At 41.7% G+C, this 15777-nt stretch overlaps 1 protein-coding gene across 4 annotated transcripts in view; it reads left to right on the forward strand.

The window, feature by feature from the left end:
* Nucleotides 1–15777, forward strand: part of cadps2 (Ca++-dependent secretion activator 2) — a 198404-nt gene that overhangs the window by 3428 nt on the left and 179199 nt on the right. The window contains exon 1 of one of the 4 annotated variants that reach the window (XM_082540796.1): nucleotides 6538–7377. The exons of the other annotated variants lie outside the window; for them this stretch is intronic. The gene's annotated coding sequence lies outside the window, so the exon portion shown is untranslated. Of the gene's footprint in view, nucleotides 1–6537; nucleotides 7378–15777 lie in introns of those variants that run through there. 4 annotated transcript variants of the gene reach the window in all.

Genomic DNA, 15777 nt, shown 5'->3' on the forward strand with positions numbered 1-15777 from the left:
TTCTCAGTTTATTTGATATTGACAAAGGTTAGTCAATTTTGTCTGTTCTTCTGTAAAACAAACTAAGATTTATTTTTAGAATTAATATTTTGTTTCTAAGTGGAATTGACAATTTAGTCTGTTTCGTTTGTTCTATTTTGAAACTTAAACGCTTTAGCGGCTGCCTTTTGTGTAGTTTGCAATATTTGCCTTTATTTATCTGAAAAAGTCTCATGTTCCTTAAGTACATCTACCCTGTTGAACTTATTATGGGAAATAAATATTTAAATAAAAACAAGCTGCTGATTATTTCACATTTTACTTGTGAGCAACGGCACATTTAAATCTTACAAATATAGTTATTTGGCTTATATCGTGATAGATATCGTTATCGCCTGAAATGAAAAAAACATATCGTGATATGAAAAAATCTTATATCGCCCAGCTCTATTGCACAGACGACAAAAGCTAAGCAAATAATGTTTATTTAAACATAAGCACATTTTTCTTTTTACTGATTATTGGTTAAGGTTAGGGATAGGGTTATGGCTCATCTCACAATGTATGGATAGCCATACGTAAGTGGTTACACCTGATGTTCAGCAGCGGCTTCCTGCACCTTAATGGTGGGCATAAATACATGTTGCAGCAGCGTGAAAAGCAAACAGTGTGGAGGATCTTTCCACAGTGTTTAGACAAAGGAAGCCAACATCTGGTTCAGTAAATCAATAAATGTTCTCATGACAAACTCATCAGCACGGTGGCACGGTGGTTAGCACTGTTGCCGCACAGCAAGAAGGTCCTGAGTTCAATTCCAACATCAGGCCGGGCTCTTTCTGTGTGGAGTTTGCATGTTCTCCCCGTGTTTGCGTGGGTTCTCTCCGGGTACTCCGGCTTCCTCCCACCGTCCAAAGACATGCAGCTTGAGGGGATAGGTTAATTGGAAAATCCAAATTGCCATTAGGTGTGAATATGCGAGTGAATGTGAGCGCGAATGGTTGTCTGTCCCTGTGTGTTGGCCCTGCAACAGACTGGCGACCTGTCCAGGGTGTACCCCGCCTCTCGCCCTATGACAGCTGGGATAGGCTCCAGCGCCCCCCGCGACCCTGAAAAGGATAAGCGGAAGCGAATGGATGGATGGATGACAAACTCATTAAGTGGATCAGGCTCTTGTACCAAGAGCAGTTGTGAATCTAGTGTTTTGGGTCCTTTACAATTCACAAAGAGCCTCTCCAATCAGCATTTATTATGTTATAGATAATTTAATCATACAAGATAAGTCTAGTTAAATGACAGAACATTAATCTGGAAATGGGAGAGATTATATTTATTTACATAACAATGTCAAAGATCAAGCTGAGCGGTTATAAAGTTGGCTTCTTTGTCGTTTCAAACAAGAATAATACTTTCTGCATCTGTGAGTCAGCTAGAGGCTACTCTGGTCCGAGTCGCATGAATTTCATCAGCGCGAGTAGTCCTACATACGTCCATGTTGTTGTCTGTTTTTATGACCTTGTGGGTTTGTCAACAAGGTCTAGTGATGGGCAAAGCAAGACTTTGTGAATCACTGAAGCATGTTTGTGCCGGAATTGTATCGAGGCTTCAAACTCATCTCCACCACGACACCTTTGGCCAATTTGGGTATCCCTACATCTTGATAATGCTATTCTGTGAAACAATGACACAGACAAGCCCAGCACAATTACAAATGAACTACTTACTATACCAGACTGTCAAAAACTGTGATCAACACGTTTTGGAGAAATCCCCACACAAAGACTGCATCCTGTGATTGTGCTGATCAGTATGCTTCAGCAAAACTCTCAAACTGTTAATATTCGTGTTGGTCACAGTAAATCAATTTATAAAGTAAAACATTCTTAGAAAAGACAGCCAAGATGTCTGTGAAGGTTCTCAGTCATCCAGGTCATCGTAGTCAAAGGAACTTGCAAAGAAAAGCGTCTGGACTTCTTTAAGTTGCTTGAAGACGTTTCACCTCTCATCCGAGAAGCTTCTTCAGTTCTAAGGTCAAATGGTGGAGAGTCCCAGATATAAACCTAGTGGGAGTGACCCCCCACAGAGGGACAAAAGGACCCCTGATGATCCTCTAATCGCCTGAGCCAAGGTGTGAAACTGGGCGTGGGTCCCAATCAGCCAGAGTTTCGGGTGTGTTCATTGTGAAACCTGGCCCCACCTTATCATGCGAATTCCTGAGGTCAGATGGCCCAGGATGTGAGTGGGCGTTAAGGTGTCTGGGAAGGGATCTCAAAACTGGATTATAGATGGCAGAGAGTTGGTGTCGTAAACCCCCGCCTCTGTTCAAAGATGGTCGCTCACAGTGGACATAGATGGCTTCTTTCACTCCTCTTTCAAACCATCTGTCCTCTCTGTCCAAAATGTGAACATTGGCATCCTCGAAAGAGTGACCTTTATCCTTAAGATGCAGACGGACTGCTGAGTCTTGTCCTGTGGAGGTGGCTCTTCTGTGTTGTGCCATGCGCTTGTGAAGTGGCTGTTTGGTCTCTCCAATGTAGAGGTCTGAGCATTCCTCGCTGCACTGTACAGCATACACCACGTTGTTAAGTTTGTGTTTTGGCGTTTTGTCTTTCGGGTGAACCAGTTTTTGTCTGAGCGTGTTGCTGGGTCTGAAATACACTGGGATGTCATGCTTGGAGAAAACTCTCCTGAGTTTTTCTGATACACCGGCTACATAGGGGATGACAATGTTGTTGCGTCTGTCCTTCTTATCCTCCCTCGCTGGTGTCTGGTCTTCTTTTCTGTGCCTCTTTGCTGACTTTAAGAACGCCCATTTAGGATAGCTGCACGTTTTGAGTGCTTCCTTTACATGTGTGTGTTCCTTCTTTTTTCCTTCAGGCTTAGAGGGAACATGTTCTGCCCGGTGGTGTAGGGTCCTGATTACTCCAAGTTTGTGTTCCAGAGGGTGATGGGAGTCAAACAGGAGGTACTGGTCCGTGTGTGTGGGCTTCCGGTAAACTTTGATGTTGAGTTTGCCATTCTCTTCAATGTGCACGGCGCAGTCCAGGAAAGGCAAACAGTTGTCCTTTGTGTCTTCCCTGGTGAACTTGATGTTTTTATCCACAGCGTTAATGTGCGCAGTGAAGGATTCCACTTCTTGTGTCTTGATTTTGACCCAGGTGTCGTCCACATATCTGTACCAGTGGCTGGGTACTCTTCCTTTGAAAGAGCCAAGAGCCTTCCTTTCCACTTCCTCCATGTAAAGGTTGGCTACAATAGGTGACACGGGGGAGCCTATGGCACAGCCATGTTTTTGTCTGTAAAAGCCTTCGTTGTACTTGAAATATGTAGTGGTGAGGCAGAGGTCTAACAGTGTGCAAATCTGATCAGGTGTGAAGTTGGTCCTGTCCTCCAAGGAGCTGTCTTCTTGTAGTCGTTTTCTGACAGTCTCCACGGCCTCCGTGGTGGGTATGCAAGTGAAGAGAGAGACTACATCAAAGGACACCATGGTTTCATCTGGATCCAGGGTAAGTTTCTGGACCTTGTCAGTGAAGTCGGTGGAGTTCTTGATGTGGTGTGGGGTCAAATCAAATCAAATCAAATCACTTTTATTGTCACATCACATGTGCAGGCACACTGGCACAGCACATGCGAGTGAAATTCTTGTGTGCGAGCCCCACAAGCAACAGAGTTGTGCAAACACAACAACACAAACGAGCAAAATACAAGAATGGCCAACCTGAAACTAATAAATATATGTACAATATATAATAGTGTATGCATTTCTGGATGTGTATACTAAATATTTTCCTACGTGTGTGTGTGTGTGTGTATTAGGGCTGCCACAAACGATTATTTTGATAGTCGACTAGTCACCGATTATTTTTGCGATTAGTCGACTAATCAGATCATCATCCATTGGACGTACAGCGTACAGCTTATTGCACCAGCAGCATCTGGTCTTATATAACTATCATTAGCTTACAGCTTGAAGTGTTTGTGCTAACTAAAAATAAAGACAAGATGGTAGTTTATTAATTTTTAATGAAATTTGCAGATTGTTTCGGTGAAGTTTAATAAACTCCTTGCTTTCTAAAATATAACAGGACACCGGAGTATATTCTCCAGAGTCTCACACTTCTGATAATCAGCTGTCTGCTTGAAGTTTATTTAGCTGTGCAAAAACTATAACTTTAATCTTAGCCAAACCGATTTACTCAGGAACAAATAAAATACTAAAGAAAGCCAAACAATAACATTTTAAGTTATCTAAGTGACTTATATATCATGTTTAACCTGAGTAGCGAAAGACAGTGGTGGGTTTGAAAACGATTTGCCGGGAGTCCGGTGTTCTCACGGCTCTAGTTAGCCTTGCCCCCGCCTAGCTAACGAGCTAGTGGGTAACAGACGTCTCCGAAAACGTCGGAGAGCTTTTGAAAATATGTGGTGTCTTGATAAACTGAGCAGATATTTGAGGTTTACACAGCTACATTCTCGCCTGAAAATATGTTAAACGTTTATTTTGTGACCCAGAAAGAATAATAAGAGTAAAGTTAAAACTAACTAGCTGCCGCCATTGTTGACAACTGCGCTGGGCTGCGCTATGAATTCTGGGACACAGCTTCTTCTTCTTCGGGGTTTAACGGCAGCTGGCATCCTTGTACATGCAGTGCTGCCATCTTCTGTTTCAGTCCGTTATTACACCCTTAAATCCTACTACTCATTCCTGCGTCCTTTGTGATCTTACAAAGCTTCAAACGATGCGTCGACTATTAAATTAGTCGTCGACGATTTTAATAGTCGACATAATCGTGACTAGTCGACTAATCGTGGCAGCCCTAGTGTGTATACACATTTTTACAAATTAAATAGTAAAAAAAATAAAAATAAAATAAAATATATAAAATATACAGAGTTGAATATGTGCAAAACAAGTGGCATTTATATACAGTGTGGAGTGCATAATGTTGAAGTTCCAGTAGTGAAGCTGAGGTGTCTATGACGTGTTCAGCAGTCTGATGGCCTGATGGAAAAAGCTGTCTCTCAGTCTGCTGGTACGGGACCGGATGCTGCAGAACCTCCTTCCTGATGGAAGCAGTCTGAACAGTTTATGGCTGGGGTGACTGGAGTCCTTGATGATCCTCCCCGCTTTCCTCAGGCAGCGCTTCCTGTAGATGTCTTGGAGGGAGGGAAGCTCACCTCCAATTATCCGTTCAGAGCACCACACTACTCGCTGGAGAGCTTTGCAGTTGTAGGCGGTGCTGTTGCCATACCAGGTGGTGATGCATCCAGTGAGGATGCTCTCAATGGCACAGTGATAGAAGGTCCTGAGGATGCGGGGGCTCATGCCGAATCTTTTCAGTCTCCTGAGAAAGAAGAGGCGCTGCTGCGCCTTCTTCACTGTTTTGTTTGTGTGTACTGACCACGTAAGATCCTCAGCCAGATGTACACCAAGGAACCGGAAGCTGCTCACTCTCTCCACAGCAGCTCCGTTGATGGTGATGGGGGTGTGTACTTCTCTGCACCTCCGGAAGTCCACTATCAACTCCTTTGTCTTTGCGACGTTGAGGGTGAGATGGTTGTCTTGACACCAGTGTGTCAGGGCGCTGACCTCCTCCCTGTAAGCCGTCTCATCACCGTTGGTGATAAGACCCACCACTGTAGTGTCGTCCGCAAACTTCACAATGATGTTGGAGCTGTTAGTGGCTGTGCAGTCGTAGGTGTAGAGTGAGTACAGGAGAGGGCTCAGTACACACCCCTGTGGAGCACCAGTGTTCAGTGTGATGGGGGATGAGGTGATGCTGCCCAGTCTGACCACCTGGCGTCTGTCAGACAGGAAGCTAAGGATCCAGCTGCAGAGGGAGCTGCTCAGTCCTAGATCCTGCAGTTTCCTGTCCAGCTTCGAGGGAACGATGGTATTGAATGCTGAGCTGTAATCTACAAACAGCATTCTCACATACGTGTCTCTCTTCTCCAGGTGTGACAGGGCAGTGTGTAGTGTCAGGGCTATGGCATCATCAGTGGACCTGTTGTGGTGGTATGCAAACTGTAGAGGGTCCAGTGAGTCGGGTAGTGCAGAGCAGATGAAGTCCCTGACCAGCTTCTCGAAGCATTTGCTTACGATGTGGGTCAGGGCTACAGGTCGCCAGTCGTTCAATGAGGAGATGGTGGAGGATTTGGGTACAGGGACGATGGTGGCCATTTTGAAGCAGGCTGGGACAACAGACAGAGAGAGGGAAAGGTTGAAGATGTGTGTGAACACTCCAGCCAGCTGAGCCGCGCATGACTTGAGGACGCGGCCGGGAATCCCGTCCGGACCAGTAGCTTTGCGCGCGTTCACCTTCCTGAAGCACTTCCGCACATCCTCCTCAGACACAGTGTGCGCACTGACGTCATCCGCGGTGCGCACACTGTCCGGTCTCATGGTGTTCGCTGCGTCGAATCTAGCGTAGAATACGTTTAGATCCTCACACAGAGAGGCCGTGGTCTGCGGTGAGAGGCCGTGGTCTGCGGGGTGTTCCCCACGAGAGGCGCAAGGATGGTAGCAAGGTGTTTAGCAATGTTGTAAGTGGCTGAGTTTATGCTACTGACTATGGGTCTGAGTGGGACAGCTTCCTTGTGGATCTTAGGAAGTCCATAGATGCAGGGCATGGCATCCCCTGGGTAAAGGCGGTGATATGTAAGGCGGTCAATAATTTTGTCCCTTTCAAAGTCTTGAAGGCAAGCTATAACTTTCTTTTTGTAACTGCTTGTGGGGTCTCGCTTTAGGGCTTCGTAGGTATTGTTGTCACTGAGGAGAGTAGTGATCTTTGTATGGTAATCTGTAGTGTTTAGGACCACGGTGCATCTTCCCTTATCAGCTGGTAAAACAGTGATGTTGTGGTCTTTGCTCAGGGAAGTGACGGCCTTCTTTTCCTGTATTGTGAGGTTGGATGGAGGGACTTTGGCACTGGAGAGCGTGGCTGAGACTTTCATCCTGATTTGCTCTGCTTCTGTCTGTGATAATTTATTAATCCGTATGGCAGATTCTGTGGCTGTGATGAGGTCCACTATGGGCAACTGTTGTGGAGAAATGGCAAAATTGAGTCCTTTGGCTAATACTCTCTTTTCAGGTTCAGTGAGAATCCTGTCTGAAAAGTTCTTAACCCATTTCTCCTGACTGGCATCAGGTGTGTTTTCTTCTCTGGGTTGTGTAGGTTCAGGATGAGGAGTGTGTGTTTTTGAAAGCAAGGTGTGAAATGTCCTGCGTTGTCTTTCTTTTCCTTTAGAGTGTTGGACCCGCTGAGCCTTGTCCACAAACTTGTAAACCTCTTCTAAGATTGGAGAGGGTAGAAGGATTTCCAGTTCCTGCAGAGTCTGGCTGATCTTGATCTGGAGGGCATCTATGGTGAAATGGACCTGTCTTATCCTTTCACTTAAAAGGTGATTTTTGTGCTCTCTGTAGAATCAAGTCTGCTCTGTATCCCCTGACCGTGGATCCAAGGCGCAGGCTCTTAGGAACAACTCTGCTTTGTCTACATCTTAGGTTGAAACGGAGATGGTTCCTATAATCCGCTAGTTTCCTTGATTCCCTTTCATACTCCCGCACCAGTTGAAGGGTGTTCCTCCCAAAATGTACGGCAATATGTCTGTGAAGGTTCTCAGTCATCCAGGTCATCGTAGTCAAAGGAGCTTGCAAAGAAAAGCGTCTGGACTTCTTTAAGTTGCTTGAAGACATTTCACTCAGGCGATTAGAGGATCATCAGGGGGTCCTTTTGTCCCTCTGTGGGGGGAAACTCCCACTAGGTTTATATCTGGGACTCTCCACCATTTGACCTTAGAACTGAAGAAGCTTCTCGGATGAGAGGTGAAACGTCTTCAAGCAACTTAAAGAAGTCCAGACGCTTTTCTTTGCAAGCTCCTTTGACAAAAGACAGCCAAGTTTACTGTAATAACCACACAGGTTTCCAGCTGTTTTTGGTTGACTATTAAGTTTTTCGGGGTGTATGTCAACAGGCTTGTTCTATAAACTGTCAAGCAAAGCTAGAAGCTAGCATAGCATTAGCTTTTGTTTTGAATTATTAAAAGAATATATATTTAAATAAAATGCTATGTGCTTTCCTTTTTTATAAGTTAACACGTGTTATGTTTTTTGACCAATCCTCATCCTCTGCTGAGCAACTTCTAACCATGCGAGCCTCCTGTTGTTTTTGAGATATTCACAACGGAAGCGTCAGCAAGAATAAAAAGGAAAACAAAAAATTCATCTGTCATGAAAATTGTTAAGAAATACATCATCTGTAATTAATGGATGTGTTTTTCTAGCTTTTGTTTTTACAGTATGAATATATTCTTTATGGTGTGTGTGAGTAACGCAGTGTATGACGTCACTTGACGGAGCAAATAACATTTTCTGTTGAAAGTAGAAAAATACTAGAAAACTAAGTCAGAACTGAAAATTTATCCGTGTTTTATTTCCTCGATGAAAGCAGAGGTGGTGTTTATTGAGATAATTTCATGATTTTAGAGCGCAGTGTGCCACTCTCTCTCTGCTGATACACAGCAAATCCAGCATGTCCAAATTAACACTGTCGGATTTGATTTCAACACTATTAAAGTGTCTATATGGGTCCACACCAGAGAGTGTTAATTTAACTCTTTTTAGAGAGTTGGTACGTTAACTCTGATTTAGTGTTAAACACCAAATCTGTCTGGAGTTGATAATTTAACACTTGGTGTTAAGAGTTTATATATTAACTCTCAAAGAGTATTTTAGTTTAACTACGTAAGAGTTATCTTCTAATTCATTCTAAAAAGCGGGAATTTTACTGTTCTGAATTTCTAGAAATTTCTTTTGGAAATAAACATTTACTAAAAAGATGCAATGGTTTTTGAAAAACATTTATTCTGAACTGTGCACCACAATTTGAAAACATTTTCTAAAAGATGTAACAGTATACATGTTCTCACTTTCATTAGAATTTTGTTTATCAAAAGGTCTGACATGGTAAATGCAAATAACAGCATTCTCATCACATATTTCTTCCATACAATATGCATGTCCTTCATTCATCCCTTTGTGGAACTTCAACGCACTTCTGCTCTCCCCCATATTCCATCTTCACAAGCATATCCTGTGTGGAGATTGAATAAAAATTAGTTGACACTAATTAATGGCACAAATAATCCAGTAAACAATTGCAGCACAGTAAAAAAAAAAAAAAAGGAATCCTTTTTGAGCCATTACTTGTGTAAAGTATTTTCCCAAAAGACAAGGACACAGGCAACAGGTAATACTGAACTAAATGTAAAACCTCAACCTTTTTCATTTTTACCTAAACCGTGTGCACAAAACTCTGGAGGGATCTAAATGCTAACGTAGAATCCAGTCAGGACGTCTGCTACTGCTGTTTGCTCGTTTGTTTTTTTTTATGGGCGATCGTTTTCAGGCTTCAAGTAGCACCATTATACCAACATTTCACATTCTAGACATTGTTTTAGGTGTATTTGACCAAAGGTTTGACTGAAAATTCACATGCAAGCTTTTTTTTCAAGGCTGTGGTATTTGCCCGCAAACAATACCTTTCAGCTAGCTAAAACAGAATATTATGCTATCAGCGAGCAACATGGCTAATGCCTTTCACACAGCTTTGTCTCAACTCCAAAGAGCCACAGAAGTAAAAGCTCATAATAATAATTGAAACAATCTTTGAAAAAATGACTTACCAAGCATGGCAAACAACTCAAATATGTAGAGCAAAATGTTCTGAAACGGCTTCACTTCAGCTTCGATTGGAGCCGTGCTGGGGGCGGAGTCTGTGAATTTACTCTGTTGGTGTCATAGCCCCTGTAGGAGTTCAGAGTTAAGAGGTCAAGAGTTAATGTTTCCATTGTAACACCTCCAGATTTGACAGAGAAACACTCATTTTTAACACTCGATTTTAACTACTATCATTTTACACCTCAGAGTTACATTAAAAGAATGTGACTCTGCTTAGAGTAAAATTAACTCTACTTTTGCAAGAAGACTATTAACACAAAAACATTTAACACTTTTGAATTTGCTGTGTAGGAGTGAATGGAGTTCACCCAACAGTCTCTGTCTCTCGCTTTCTCTCATCTATATGCCAGTAATTAAAATAAGATATTTATGTTATTTATATATCTATATAGTGTTTATTTTACTACATTTTGGATTCCATTGTTTAGGTTCTTGGATAGTCTATATTAGTTTCACACAATCCACAGCAAAAATAACAATGATGGAGAGTGTATTATATCGGAGCAGTTGCATCATAAGCGTTAATTTAGTAATTACAAGACAAAATGTGAATCCTGGTCATTTCTTTTATACATCAAAGACGTAGAACAGAAATGACTACTTGACTGTCTGGTTAGTACGGCTTGCTAGGTCTAACATGAAAACTGTTATCAAAAAGTTGAGTATCAAGCTCATAGGCAGATGGAAAGAGACAGAGCTGGTTCTTTGAAGAAACTCTTACAGAACTGTCAGCAAAATTGCTAATATGATGAAAGTCATTTTTCAGGCTCAGAATGGACGTTTTGTAGACAGATAAAATGATCTGTCTTTTTATAGTGCACAGTGAGCCTGTGTCTTCTTATTTGTCAAAAATATAGTTTTTCTGTTATTTTTAATAATTTGTTAAACAAAAATGTTTCAATAATTATTATTAATGTATTTTTGGGAGTTGGCCAACTTCCTTTTAGCCTAAATCTTTAAGTTATTTTAGCTGGGTGTAGTTCTTTCACTCAGTCAAGTGTTTTCCTCACATAAACTTTACATTTTAACAATTTCATCTGAGACAACAACATTCACTCTGTTTATGACTGAAAATCTCCTTGTCCTTGTTTTGAATGTTGCGTTGCCATTAGCGAGCTAGACATGGCCTTTCCCTCTTGTGTTTTTTCTTTTGGCAGGCTGACAAAGTTTTGTTGTTCAGGTCCTTTTCCTCTCCAGAAACACGTGTTTCATTGTCAAACTCTAACGTCTCCATCATACACTGCAGCAGGTGACTGTAGACCTTGTTCTTATCTGGTGATCTGCTGTGAGCTGGAGAACCTGTAGCAAATGGAGAAGAATGGAACAGAAACTAAGCCAAATTCATTGGAATGGCCTGTATTTATATAGCGCTTTACTAGTCCCTAAGGACCCCAAAGCGCTTTACATATCCAGTCATCCACCCATTCACACACTGGTGATGGTAAGCTACATTGTAGCCACAGCCACCCTGGGGCGCACTGACAGAGGCGACTATGAAGGACTATGGTTTCCAGCTCCAGCCAAACGTGATAGTTAGAGAATTGTTTTTGACAAACATTGCAGTCACAACCAAGGAGTAGTCTGTCAGAATTTCTCCTTCAGCCACTCAGTGACTCCTTCAGGTCCTGTTTCAATAAACTCTGTTTGCTGTAGGCATGTGACGTCAGCCTCTTTATTGTAGTTAATCAATTTACAGCACACTCTTACATGCCTCATTTGATGTTATTGATTTATAGCTGACAGAGGGAGCAGTTTTGTTGTTGTTGTTTTTAAATAATACAAGTTAGAAAAAGTAGAATAACAAATTATTGTAGGGAGAGAAGTGGACATGAGCATCACCATGAAAATCGAAAATAAAATAAAAATTAAGCTATTTCATATCTCTGTTTTCTCAGCTTCACTGAACTTGACTCCATTTTAACTATCTAGTTTGTGTATTATTATACCCCTCATAATACAAGGAGTTACTGATCATACATTATTACCGGCTGAATTAATTTTACAGTTTTAATGTTTAGGCTGTGATAGCTCCTGCCACAATCTAGATTTAGTAAGCATTTAGATTGTGTTAACCACTGCACTATGAAGCCACTCCTGTCTTACGCGACAAGGATAGCTTTCCGACAGGTTGATTAAAAGTCATCAGATGTGTTTGATTGCATTTAGTTGAATAAATGACTCAGTCATAAAAGGTTGATGGGGTAGTGTTGTCAGCTGTGTGTGCAGGTGGCATGAAGAGCTAAGTTTGTGAATGTGACAACTTGAGAATGAGGCAACATAAGAGCTTCATATTGATACCATAGGTGCATATACCAAGAATATACCGAGTTTGAATCTGTCACCTTGACCTCAAGGTCAGAGGTCAAGGAAGTAGGACTTTGAAACTGATGTGATAGGTGTGTCTACTGGGAGGCTGAGGGGTAGCACTGGTGGCTGCCAGTGTTTTTACTTCTGCATTCATCCTGATGTTTTTTCCAAAACTGAAGAAATGTCAGTGTGTTTCTTGCAACCATAAATACCAAGACATAACAAAAGTACCACCTTGTCTCACAGATGAGATGGAGCCTTCTTGTGCAGTAATTTTGCTCTTCAAAGTCTTTCCAACATTTAGCCAATAAGCTATTTTGGTTTCACCAGTTATTGGTTCACCAGTGGTTTATTTTTAATTTATTTGGCACTTAACAGCGTACACTATATTACTCTACTTGTGCCAGGTGACCAGATCTTTAGGGTGGACCAATTTTTGCGCAGTGTGTTTTAGGTTTGAAAGCCACAGAGACGAGGTACTTACAGAAATGTATCTCAGCTGTTCTGATACTGCTGGGATCACTAAAGGTTGTCACTTATGCAGCAGCTATCCTTATCTCTCTCTGGAGCATTCTTTAGGTGGCTTCCCAGCTTTCACAAATGTCCAACTGGGATAACCACATTTACTCAGGGCACTTCATGATATGATGTTCAATAGGACTGTTTATAAGGTTGGGGGAACCTGCAGTCAGCTGAGACTGAAGAAGTCCCTTAGATGAGTGATGAAATGTTTCTCCCACAGAAAATGTGATGTCCAGATGAACAGAATCTACTTCTTGGGAAGTAATTAAGTAGTAAACCTTAACATTAGCTGTTCAACTATGAACAATTACCCAATAGCCACATTAGCCATCTGTCGCCATTACCGTGGGAACTAGCAGGCTGCAGTTAGATAACAGATGGATAATTGTTGCTGGTTTAATGGGTCACGCATGGAGTATTGGGCTACGGGAGAGTGTATTATGTACATATGGGGAACCTGACAGATTGCTGGTTGTACAGAGCAACAGAGGAACCACAGTTGAACAGAGCAGAGACTCAAGAGTGTGGAAAACGAATCAGAGCAAATAAAGAGTGAAATCTGGAGGACTTCAGACCTGAAAAGCAGAATTGAAGAGCTGTTGACTGAGGTTTGGTGACAAGGTGACAGATGTGGACAAACTGATAAACTTTACCTTTTTTACTTTTGCAATAGTTTATTAAAACGTGTTTATGTTATTATAGCCAGCTGTAGAGGTCAGTGTTAAAATATCTCTATCTCTTAAAGGTGCAACGTGTGGTGACTAATACCACACTTTCACCAAAGTTCATTTTCAACCTTTCCTTTTCTTTATTAGGAAACAGCACTTCTGCAAAAGGCTTCTACCAGGAATTTTTCTTATTCTTGTGATACTAAAAATGGATACAACATAAAAAGCAAGTACACAAAAAGGTAATTGACTAAGATTAGTTTAAAAAAAAAAAGCAGAAGAAAGAATGGGGGCATTTTTCTTTATCTCAGTTCTTCTAGCCCTTTACTCCTCTTTTGAAAGAGGGAAAGGAAATGCATGAATTAACTTTTAAAACACACACGTGCACACACAACAAGAACTATTTACATCCAAGCTGAGGGAGTGCCATCAAGGAAGGTCCTGTGTTGTGTATAAACAGTTTAATTAACAGATATATTTTATTATCATAATTGTCATTGTAATGAGACACTCACAAACAAAATCGTGGTTTAGCAACTCAGTAACGCAGCCTGCTTATGGGAAAGTAGCAGGAATCTAATTTTTTTGCAATAGTAATCCCTGACTTTACTGGTTGCTTGAAAAAAATAATCTGATTACAGTAATGCGTTACTGCCCATCTCTGGTCATGACCAACTCCATTTGCTGAGTGCTTTAATGAGGGTTTAACGGGAGTTGTTGGACTGTTTGAGTTTTCTTTGATATTATCAAGAATTGTTATTAGTGGGCCAGGCTTTTTGTTTAGACAGTACACTACAGATTGTTGGTGTCTGTGGATGAAACAATTGTACCTCTACATGGTTTTGAGGTGTTTGGAGTGGCATTCAAATCCATTTTGTGGTGAGTGAAGTAAACTGTGCAAAATGGGCATTCTGACAGTTGTCAGCTTTTGGTCAGCTATAGTCTTGTTGAATTACTGATAGCTCGGTTATTCTCTCAGTGACTGGATCTGCCATGACGAGTCTCCCCCCGTCTTGCATTACACAGAAAATAATTCATCACATTGTTATTGGAGACCAACGTAACAGTATCCAGAATAAGTATCAGATATATTGATTTATGTTTTTATGGTTTGAACATTAGGATTCCTCATCAACCCAGAGCCATCCGACTATTTTATCTGGTTCTTTACCAGAGGTCTGGGAACTTATGGGTCCTACACAGTATCTTTGCTGTTCCTAGGACTGTGCTCTTCTGGATAGAGATCTCAGATGTTGTTCCTGGGACCTGCTGTAGCCACTTGCCCAGTTTGGAGGTCACTGCCTGCCCCGAGTACCCCCATTCTCCACAGGAACCACTGTTACCTTCACCCTCCACATCTTCTCTAGTTCCTCTCTCAGCCCTTGGGGCTTATTAAGCTTCTAATCCTTCCTGATGTTGCAATCACTTAGTCATAGTCATAGATGTAGCTATACTATCTTCCTCCACCACTACTATGTCAGTTTGGTTAGCCATCACCAGCTTGTCCATCTGTATCTGGAAATCTCACAGGATCTTAGCTTGGTCATTATCAGCCACCCTAGAGGACATATCCCATTTTGACCTTGGGAGTTCCAGGCCATACTTGGAACAGATGATCCTGTATACTGTGCCAGTATCTTGGTCATGGCATTCCATTAAGCCCTGCCTGCTAGCATCTTGCACTTTGCTGTCCCAGATTATTTCAGTGGCATCTCTGCACAACCTGCACTAGGGCCTTGCCTGGTGTGGTAGAATCTAGTCTCTATCTATTGATCTTGTGCTTAGATCTTGTTCCGATGTTGCCATGATTAGTGCCTCTGTGCTGTCTTTCAGTCTAGCTTTGTCCAGCCGTTGGTAGGATTTCTCAGTATCACTTGTTCTGTTTGGCGGTTGTATATGCTGTAAAGCAGCCTGTCCTTCCATAATGGCTCCTCTTTATGCTCCTCTTCTTTCTTGGGTTTCTGCTGCCTGAGCTATTCTCTAAGCACATGATCAGTTGTGGCCATCTTGCTGATGTTGGAACACTGAGAAACGAGTTATCTTACCGTTAGTTTACATATTTGATGTCAAAGAATCCATAGGTCCCACATACTTTTCATGTAACCCCTTCTGCAGGGATTACTCGTGTAGCATTCCAGTAGCTCCCTATTCTCATTCCTTTTCCACTTATGCCTTCTTGTTCCAGTAGCCCACTTCTCATCAGTGTGTCCTGGTTCCTCAATACTTGACACAGACCTTGTTAATCCAAGCAACGTCCAAGCAATTAAAATCTTTCTTTTTTACCAGAGGTTTATTATAAATCACTGTTCTTTATATTTTTGTATTCAACGTGCCCTTGCAAATGAGATGCCACATTCTCTGTTTGCGTTTGCTTGATGTGTTATAGTCAACACGTGTTGCATGTATGTAGCTTAACGGTCACCACAACTTTTATTCGTGGTGGAATTATGTTTGAATTGCCACAAAAAGCAGAATGAAGAATTTGAAAACCTCCCACAAAGCGGGTTTTTGCTAGCACTTTAACAGTGACTTTAAGCTTATATTTGTTTTGTTTTTCATTCATAC

This window comes from Aulonocara stuartgranti (assembly GCF_965226115.1).
Source record: "Aulonocara stuartgranti genome assembly, chromosome: 7".
Classification (NCBI taxonomy): Eukaryota; Metazoa; Chordata; class Actinopteri; order Cichliformes; family Cichlidae; genus Aulonocara; species Aulonocara stuartgranti.